Source organism: Corvus kubaryi, unplaced genomic scaffold (assembly GCF_017639235.1).
Source record: "Corvus kubaryi isolate FWS band 111438036 unplaced genomic scaffold, C.kubaryi_AGA036_p1.0 split1-37374, whole genome shotgun sequence".
NCBI classification, from domain to species: Eukaryota; Metazoa; Chordata; class Aves; order Passeriformes; family Corvidae; genus Corvus; species Corvus kubaryi.
The window spans coordinates 1,293,881-1,302,461 of NW_024582079.1; the positions used below are offsets into that span (position 1 = coordinate 1,293,881).

The 8,581-nt window shown below is 56.0% G+C and overlaps 1 protein-coding gene across 2 annotated transcripts in view; it reads right to left on the reverse strand.

Annotated features, from left to right (window-relative positions):
• LOC121657809 (platelet-derived growth factor receptor beta-like) overlaps window positions 1-5,924 on the reverse strand; it is a 31,837-nt gene extending 25,913 nt beyond the window's left edge. The window contains exon 1 of one of the 2 annotated variants that reach the window (XM_042013925.1): window positions 5,679-5,924. The gene's annotated coding sequence lies outside the window, so the exon portion shown is untranslated. Of the gene's footprint in view, window positions 1-83; window positions 106-5,678 lie in introns of those variants that run through there. The other variant, XM_042013926.1, reaches the window with a different exon arrangement.
• Window positions 5,925-8,581: the final 2,657 nt, after the last annotated feature.

Genomic DNA, 8,581 nt, shown 5'->3' on the forward strand with positions numbered 1-8,581 from the left:
ACTGGCGTATTTGGGGATCCCAGCTCCTGGGCATGTCAGACTGGATGTGGGTTGCCTGCCTTGAGCAGAGTCCATCTGCTTACCTGCTCCTTCTCCCCACCAGAGCAGAGAGTGAGGGAAGCAGGGGATATGGAACCAAGATCAGGCACCATCTTGGCTTCTTATCTATTGTCCTGGCATTCCCAGGGCTTTCCTCACTCTTGTTCCATGGCTGCCAGAAAGCCGTGTCTGCCTTCCCATGGTGATTCCAGGGCAGCACTCTGCTGATGTCTGCAGAGGGAGGAGAACAATCCACAGCACGTCAGCACCTCCATCACCTGCTCACCGCCACTGATCCAGGGTGGCTGCTCTGGTGGGGCCAGGGCTGGAGCCAAAGGTCCCAGCTGGCTCTAATTAACCACTAATAAGCTGTGAGGGGAGGGCAAGGGAGGCAGGATGAGAAAAAGAACCATCCTAAGTCCCAGTAGGATGTCGGGGTTTTGCAAAGCCTCAGGAGCTGGCAGAGTGTTGTGGTCTTACCAGTCCCACATCCCAGCAAAGGCTGAGCAACCTGATCCTCTTGTGAGCATTTCCCTGAGATCTGCGGAGGAGGAGATAATCTCTGTGGATGCATCAGCTCCTCTCAGCTGCCTCTGAGGGACCCGAGCTTAATTGCTTTGTTCTGGGGTTTTAGGCTCTCGTGGCTGGGATTAGGCACTCACCATCCCTGTGGTCAGGGCACCTCTTGCCTATCTGCAGGCACTGTGGCCAGGGTGGGAAAGGATGGGGCCAGCCAGTGCTGGGTGCAAAGGGCAGACGCTGCTTTCAGAGGGGGGCTATTTGTTTGGCCCTGTTGCTTCTGGATTTCTGAGAGGGAGCAAAATGCAACTTCTGGTGCAGCTCTTGGTGCCGTGGGCTGACTCTGCCCCCTCCTGCATAGGCTCATGTGTGGGGCAGGAAGACCAGGATGGTGGCACTCAGCACCAGGACTGCAGAGATGGATAACCTCCTCCTGCATGCTCTGGCCAGGCAGCATAAGCCATGCTTGCTAACCTGCATGCAGGGTTCTTTACAACTTCTCCTCTCAGTCACAAAGCAGAAATCAGCTCCCCTCTGCACCCATGCTCTGCAAACAGCCCCTAACCCCAAAACCTGACAGAACCTCCAGAGGGGAAGCTGAGGCAGGACTTGGTAGCAACAGCTGCCAGCACCCCCTGCCTTCCCCCTGAGTGCTGCTTTAAAATGGGCACCGAGTCCTGCTCCTGAATCAGACCATATTCTCCCAAACAGCTCCCAGGCTGGAGAAGGAAACTTGGCAGCTGCCTGTGGGGAGAGAGGAGGGGACCCCTCTCGTGGTGCCTGCAGTGCTCGGCCCCGAGGAAAGCAGTGTTTCTGTTCTGCCACCATTTCTTGGCAAAGGCTGAAACCAAGGTGACTTCCAGCTTGGGAGAGGAGAATGAACTTGCAGAGTGCAGGGCTTGAAATGGTGTATTTTCTGCTGGCACCAGTTCAGACAAACCCACAAGCAAACATATTTTTTTGTATAAATAAGACAGTGTGTCTCGCCAGTTAAAGCAATTCAAACATGAATGTAGCAATTTAATTGGTGCCAATTGCTGGGTCTTGGTAGCATTAAGATTTCAGTCACAGACTCTTTCGCATGGTAGTTGGGCCGGAAGAGGGAAGGCAGAGGGCCTGGCAGGATGGGGCTGAGGAGCAGGATTGCCCATCTCCTGCTGCTTCAGGAGCAGCACCCCTGTGCTGCCCATGGGCACCTGCCAACCAGTTCCCTTCCACAGCAGAGAGAAGGTGCTCCACCTGTTTCCTGGTGAATTTCCAGGGTTTAACAATCAGTGCAGTGCCCTGATATGTCCCTGCATTCTCTAACCGTTCCCTGCTCCAGCTCCTGCACTCCACAGCTTCCTGCCAGCTCCATCACACCCTGGCTCTTACTGAGCCCAAGGAAGATGGGTGTTAGTGAATTGCTGGATGGATGAGCAGGTGCCCCTGCAGACGTGGCCTGCAGAGGATGAGTCCATCCATGGGTGCAGAACAAGCACCACACACTGCACCACCCTGGCTGTCCTGGCACCAGCCTTTCTGTGGGGGCTTTGTGAGCTCCCTGCTCCCTGCACAGGCTCTGCACACCAGGGTCCTCTGGTTCTGCAGGCTGGTGGTTGCAAGGGAAGGTTACACACACAGACCAGGGCATGGTAGAGCCTGGCGTGCACCCAGGGATGCTGGAAAGGCAGGGTGTGAGGGGCAGTACATCACTGTAGAGCTCCTGCTATCAGGCTGGGGGAAAATGGACCCATGGGACCCCCTTGCTCAGCACATGACCCATCCCAGCACCCCCTCATCTGCATCATGTGTCCCTGTCACAACTGGGTTTGCTCCGTGTTCCCCATGGTGCTGGGAACATGCTGCCCTTCCAGGAGGAGGCATCTCGGTGGCAGCAGAACAGGACAGAGGTGCGCTTAGCTTGGGAACCCTAATTAGGCAATGGGGGAGAGGAGGAGGGGAAACAACCACCCCTAAAACAAGCCTCGTTATGTCCAATTTGCCTGGTGGAGCGGAAGGAGCCTCCTGGAGCTGCTCCAGCCCCTCAGGAAACAATACCCAGTGTATACCCTCCCCCTGCAGCTCCTCTCCAGGGGATTTCTTTCCCTTGGTTAAAGTACAAACAAACAAACTCCACGAAGTGTTCAGCTCCAATCCTCCCTTGCAGGGATAGGATACATCCAGCCAACCCCGAGCCCACATGGTCCCCAGCTCCTTCCAGCTCTGGGTCAAAGGCAGCCCCAGTTGCCAGCGCTGGCAGCCGTGCTCCCACGGGATTGAGCCACCACACGGCTCCTCTGCTCCCTGCCCTTTGCCACTCCATCCCAGGAAGATGCTTTGCTGCAGCCTGACACTATGGACAGCATTGCAATCCCATCCCACTTCCCATCAGACACCAAGGCCAAAGGAACCTTAGGCACCAGGCAGAGAAGTCCCTGCCTGGAGCCTCTGACAGCAGCTGGTCCTTTGGCCAAAGCCACATCCAGCCAACACGGTCTCTTCTTGCATCGCATCACTCCCACAGCTAGGGAGCATTTCTTAGTCTCAGCTTTCCTCTGGTGTTCACTGAGACAATCCTGTCTTGCCCCAGTCCTGGAGATGGTCTCAGTGCTCTCCTCTCCCTGACTGTTGTTCTGAATGCCTTGGAAATCCTGTCACAGACCCGTCAAAAATGAGGCAGAAAGTGACCATGGTGTCATTGTCCTGTTGCTGCACCCATGTCTTCCCAGCCAGAGCTTTGCCTGACATGTCCTTTGAAACTTGTGAGGCTGAAGGAACTCAGCCTCCTGTCTTTAAGCCTGCAGATATTTTCCTAAAAGCTCTTTTCTCTCTGCGATGACCTGTGCATGAAGACTGTGTCAGCTTCCCACAACACCCAGTGACCAACGGGCCCCATCAACCCCTCTCCCAGTCCTTTGCAGCTTCTTCTGGACTTCTCATCATTCTCACTGCTGTCCCTGAGCCCCTCTACTCCATGTCCATCCCTGCTGAAGTACTCAGTGTCACTTGCTGGGCAGGACCCGTTCCCTTCACCCTGCCTCTCTGAGCTGCCTCCAGCCATGCACCTTTCAGCACATCCCTCAGGAAGAGCTTGGGTTTCCTGGAACCATGCTGCAATCTGGTGTGTGTCCACTACAGCCACTCTGGCTGGTTCTGGACTCTGCTGGAGCTCTTGGGATCCTCCCACACTCCCATGCACACCAGCTGCCCACCCAGCTTGGTGCCATCCCAGGGTGTAGGATGTACTTATCCACCTCCCACGTGGTTAAGGTAGGGATTGCAGAGGGCCAAGGCCAGGCCAGAGCCCTGCAGGAGCCCACAAGAAACGCCCAGGACTGTGGACAATAAGCCACGGCTAACTTCTCCCTGACTGCAGTACTGCAGCTGGCCATGCTTGTGTTCACACTGTGCTTTCCATTCAGACCATGGGCACCCCACACTCCCAGTCCTGTGCAGGGATGCAGGAGGTGATCCAGGGGCAGGGAATTGAGTGGCTGTTTTCCCCTCGCATGCTCCTTCCATGAGGACCCTCCATGCTCCTGAGCTGGAGGAAGGGACAGCTGGCTTTAGGCAGAGAGAAAAGCCCTTTGCGTGCTGCAATTGGGTTGCTGTGACTTGGTGCTTGTCCAAAACACTGATCCCTCCTGATGCACCGACTGATTTAGGGATACTTCCTGGGCTCAGGGACATTGCCCAGGGTTGGTGGCTGCCACAACCAGAGCACACCCAAGCTTGGGTGACATCCCTTCAAGGAGTGACTCCAAGCCTCATGTCAGACCCTGGCAAGGGCTGTCAACCCGGGCAGCTGCCTTGCAGCTCCCCCTCCAAGCCAGCCTGGCCTGTGTCCTCTGCCAGGCAGAGCCATGTCCTTGACACTGGCTCATGGTGACCACATGAAACTCACTCTTTTCCAGAGAGCATGGGAGGCACAGGCACCTTGTCCTGCAGGGTGCTGAGTGGGAAATGACCCTCCCACCCATCCCTCAATGGCCCCTGGGAAGCATTGGGTCTCAACGTTGCTAGTCCTTGTCATCAGTGGGAGACCCTCTGAAAAGATTTGGGAATGCCAAGCCTCTGCCAACACAGGCTTTGCGCACCAGACCAACTACTTTAAGCTGTTTACCCAAGGCTTTATCATAAACCCCACTTGCTCTGGGACCAGGATGGAGGAGCACAACATCCCTTTCCACCACAAATCCTTCTTTGAATGACTCCCAACTGGCAGGTGAGTGCAGGAGCTGGATACTCTGAGCCCACAGTGGCACCACAGTGAGCACAGTTAGCCCCACAGGTCATGCTAACCCCTGTCCCTGGGCTGTCAGAGCTTCACTCCAGGCCAGCTCTGTCCTGTTCAAGGCCCTCAGCTCCTGTGCTTTTGGGATAGCAGAGTAGTTGCCCCCATCCACGCCTAGTAGGGTTTTACCAAGCTCTGCCCTTTCCAATACCCAGCACACCCAGGCACAGACCCTGGGCAGGGCTTGCAGACGTCCCTCTCCATGGTGCACAGGCACAGGAGCCCCACCGCAGCCACAGACTGAGGTCCAAGGACATGGTCCTGGAGCAATCTGCTTTTAGGGATGGCCATGGACATGTTTGGACAGGCTGACCCTGGGGCGACACTGCTCTGCCATGGGGGACACTCACGCCTCGGAAGGATGACAGGACATCTCGCTGTCAGGGGTGGTGGGCAGCCTCTCCCCCATGCACACTCCAGCCCTCCCACCCACCAGCCTGGAGAGCCAGGGCAAGCCCCTGATCCAGGGAGAAGCAGAGATCACCTGGGCCCTACTCCCACTGCAGTGGGGACCCCCCTTCCTTCCCTACAACCGCAGCATCCTGTTGGCTTCTCTCAGCTGCCTGGGTCCAGGACCTGGTGAGAGCTGGTGGAACGATTTTTCCCATGGGATGCCACAGAATTCAGCTGCTTTCCACCAAACACCGTCTCCCCAGAGCTCGGGGGAGCGTTTTGGGCTGCCAACCTCTTGGAGGGGGGCAAAGCCAGCTCCAGAGCAACCGGGCTGGCTCAGGGACAGGGTCCCTTGGGACTGTAGCAGCTCCAATACGATGTTTGCCATGCGGACAGCCAGAGCTGAGCAGGAGGGCGAGTCAGCCCCCGGGTGGGCGACACGAGAGCTTACCTTGGGCAGGGTCCCACCGGCCGAGTGCCTGCGCCGCACGTCCCACCGGCGAAGGCCGCCCCGAAATTCCTTCCTCTCTTCCTCCTCCGCACTCTCTATCTGCTGCCTGCTGAGGCTCTCCCTGCCCTCCCAGCCTTCCCCAGCTGGCAAGGCTTTTCCACTTAAAGGCGAAAGAGGGAGAGAAAGAAATGAAGTGGAGGGGAGGAGGGGAAAAAAAAATAAAATAAAATCAAAAGGAGAGGCAAGGCTGTGCCAGGGCTGGGCTGCAGCCAAGCCCCTGCTCTGCTCCTCTAGTGCATCTCAGCAGTGCCCTGTGCAACCCCCAGCCCAGCTGGGAGGGGGTCCAGCCTCCTCGGACCCGAGTGTGGAGCAAATCCCGGGGCCGAGGGATGTGCACGCGTGTGTGTGTGCGTGTATAAATAAAAGAGACCTCGGGAGGAGGAGAAGGGGGAGGCTGTTTCGCCAATGAGGAGAGGAGCTCCTCCGACTTCCTCCCTCCACCCTCTGTGGGGACCCTTTGCAGAGCAGAATTTGCGATTAACGCCCGGCGGACGAGCGTGATGCGTGAAAAAAAAAAAAAAAAAATTTAAAAGGAGGAGAAGCCTTAGTGGCTGCAAGGAGAGGGGAGCTCTGCTGCGGGCTGCGATGGGGCGAGCGGTGAGGGCCCGGCTCACGGGGAACAAAAGGAGCCCGGACCAGCCCTGCTATCGCCTCCTTAAACCGGAGGGAAGGAGCTGCTCTCTCCCTGTGTCTGCTTTCAATTCTGGCCTTTTTCCCTGTTTTCTTTTTCTTTTATTTTCTTTCTCTTTTTTTCCCCTCAACCCCCCCCTCCCGTTTACTTTTTTTTTCCCCCCCTTTCTCAGGATATGAGGGGATGTTTAGAAAATCCACTGCCCACGCCAGCAGCTGACTCATGTTTTTATTAAAGAGGGCCTGTACTGAACTGACTCCGTGTGTTCCCCCCAGATGCCTCCCTGCGCTGTGCTGTGCCGGCACTGCAGCTCCTGGCCCCTGACCCCGACTGGCCGCTGCCCCTTGGGGACCACCAACGCACCCTTGCAACTCCTCTCTTTTGGAAAGGGGGGTAAAAGGTCTTCTGCAGCTGGGATGCTGCAGCAGAGGGTGGGTTTAGCTGGGGATTTGGGGTGTTGGGGCTGCCGAGGGCACAGAGCTGGGAGAGATGGCAGGAGTGATCACCTCAGCCGTGCCATCATCTCAGATGTGCTGCACCCCTCCTGCCCTGGGGGGCTGGAATCCAGGTAATGAACCAGCTTTAAATGCTCCCAGCATCTTAATGAGTTCAAATCGAATTTCTGAGAAACTTTCAGTAGGCAAAACATTACCATGTGTCCAGAGGGGATTTTTTTTTCAATTTGTTTTAGCACTGTAACAAGGGACAGGTGATCTTTGGATGAAAAGTGCCTTTTGACCCATCAGTTCTTGCCACCGTTTTCATCTTGGGGATGCTTAAGGGTGGTCAGGCATTGGAACAGGCTGCAAAGGGAAGTAGTGGAATCACCATCCCTGGAAATGTTCAAAAATGTCTAGAAGTGGCACTTGGGGACATGGTTTAGTGGTGAAGATGGCAGTGGGGGGTTGGACTCGATGATCTTAGAGGTCTTTTTTAACCTTAACCATTCTGTGTTTCTCTCTGATCGAAACAAGAGAAAGTGCAAAACTGCACTGGCTATCCTGAAAAGACACGTGTCCATCTTTCTTTAATTTTCCTTTCTAAGAATAAAAAAGCTGTCCCCGTAATGACAACACTGCTGAAATCTGTGTTTTTGCCTTTTTTTTTGCAAGGCAGGCTCATCCCCTCCTGCCATGCTAGCAAATGCCTGCACAATGACCACAGGGAATGATTCCTGGCTGGACCAGCCCAAGAGATTTGCTGTTTATCTCTCATTATCTTAATGTTTTCTTTGTATCTATGGAAAACCAAAGGGGAGGTGTTTATTCTGTGCAGCTGTGGAGGGTGAGGAGAGCCAGGCTGCAGCACCAGGCTATTCCTACGTGACCAGTAGGGCCACTCCTGGCACGGGGCTGGTGTGCCAGCTCCGTGCCTGGCAGCACCTGGTACCTGGACAGGTGCAGGAGGGATGCAGCCCTGGCTCGGATGGATTCCCCTGACTTCAGACCTGGTGGTGGCCCTGTGTCAGGGGCCCTGTCAGCCCCCCTGGGCTGAGACAGGCTGTTGTGCAGAAATGGGGCCAGCGAGCGTGAGAGCAGCTCGTGTGGGGGCCAGGCGGCACAGGGGACGTGCTGTGCACATGGCTCTTCCCGACACTTTTCCCAAGGGATGAAGATGTGTCTGGTGGGTCCATGTGTGGGGACATATGGGCTGCTGGGAATTGCTCAGCAGAGCTATTTCCTGGTGGTGTCCCCGCTCTGAGGACATGACTTCTCCAGACAGAGTGGGAGAGGGAGAAACTCACTGGCGCAATCCTGCTGGGCCCCTTGCACTGGGGATGGGCTACCTGGGGTGAGCAGGGGGTAGAAAAGCTAACACAGACCATGCTTGAGGGCAGAGCATCCTGAGCCTGAAGTGGGACATATTCCCCCTTCTGTCCCTTGCAAACAGATGGCACCAATACCCACTCCAGGCTGGGACCAGGAAGAATCTGGCAAACAAAACCTCCCAGTCTGCAAAGGCCAGGGTTCATTGTTTGGGGATGCTGAGAGAGCTCTGGGGAACCCAAAGCATCCCGGCAAGCACACGTCGGCCCACTCTGTACATCCCCAGGGAGCATCCACAGCCACGCACTTTGTTTAGGAACAGCACGCTGGGGTTACGGCAGCTCCTGGGAAAGGCCAGCTCAGAGGAAGCACCAAAGCCAGAGGAACTCGCTTGTGCAAACGTGTGGGTGGAGGGCAGCAGCTCTGCTACTTCGGCCTCATCAGCC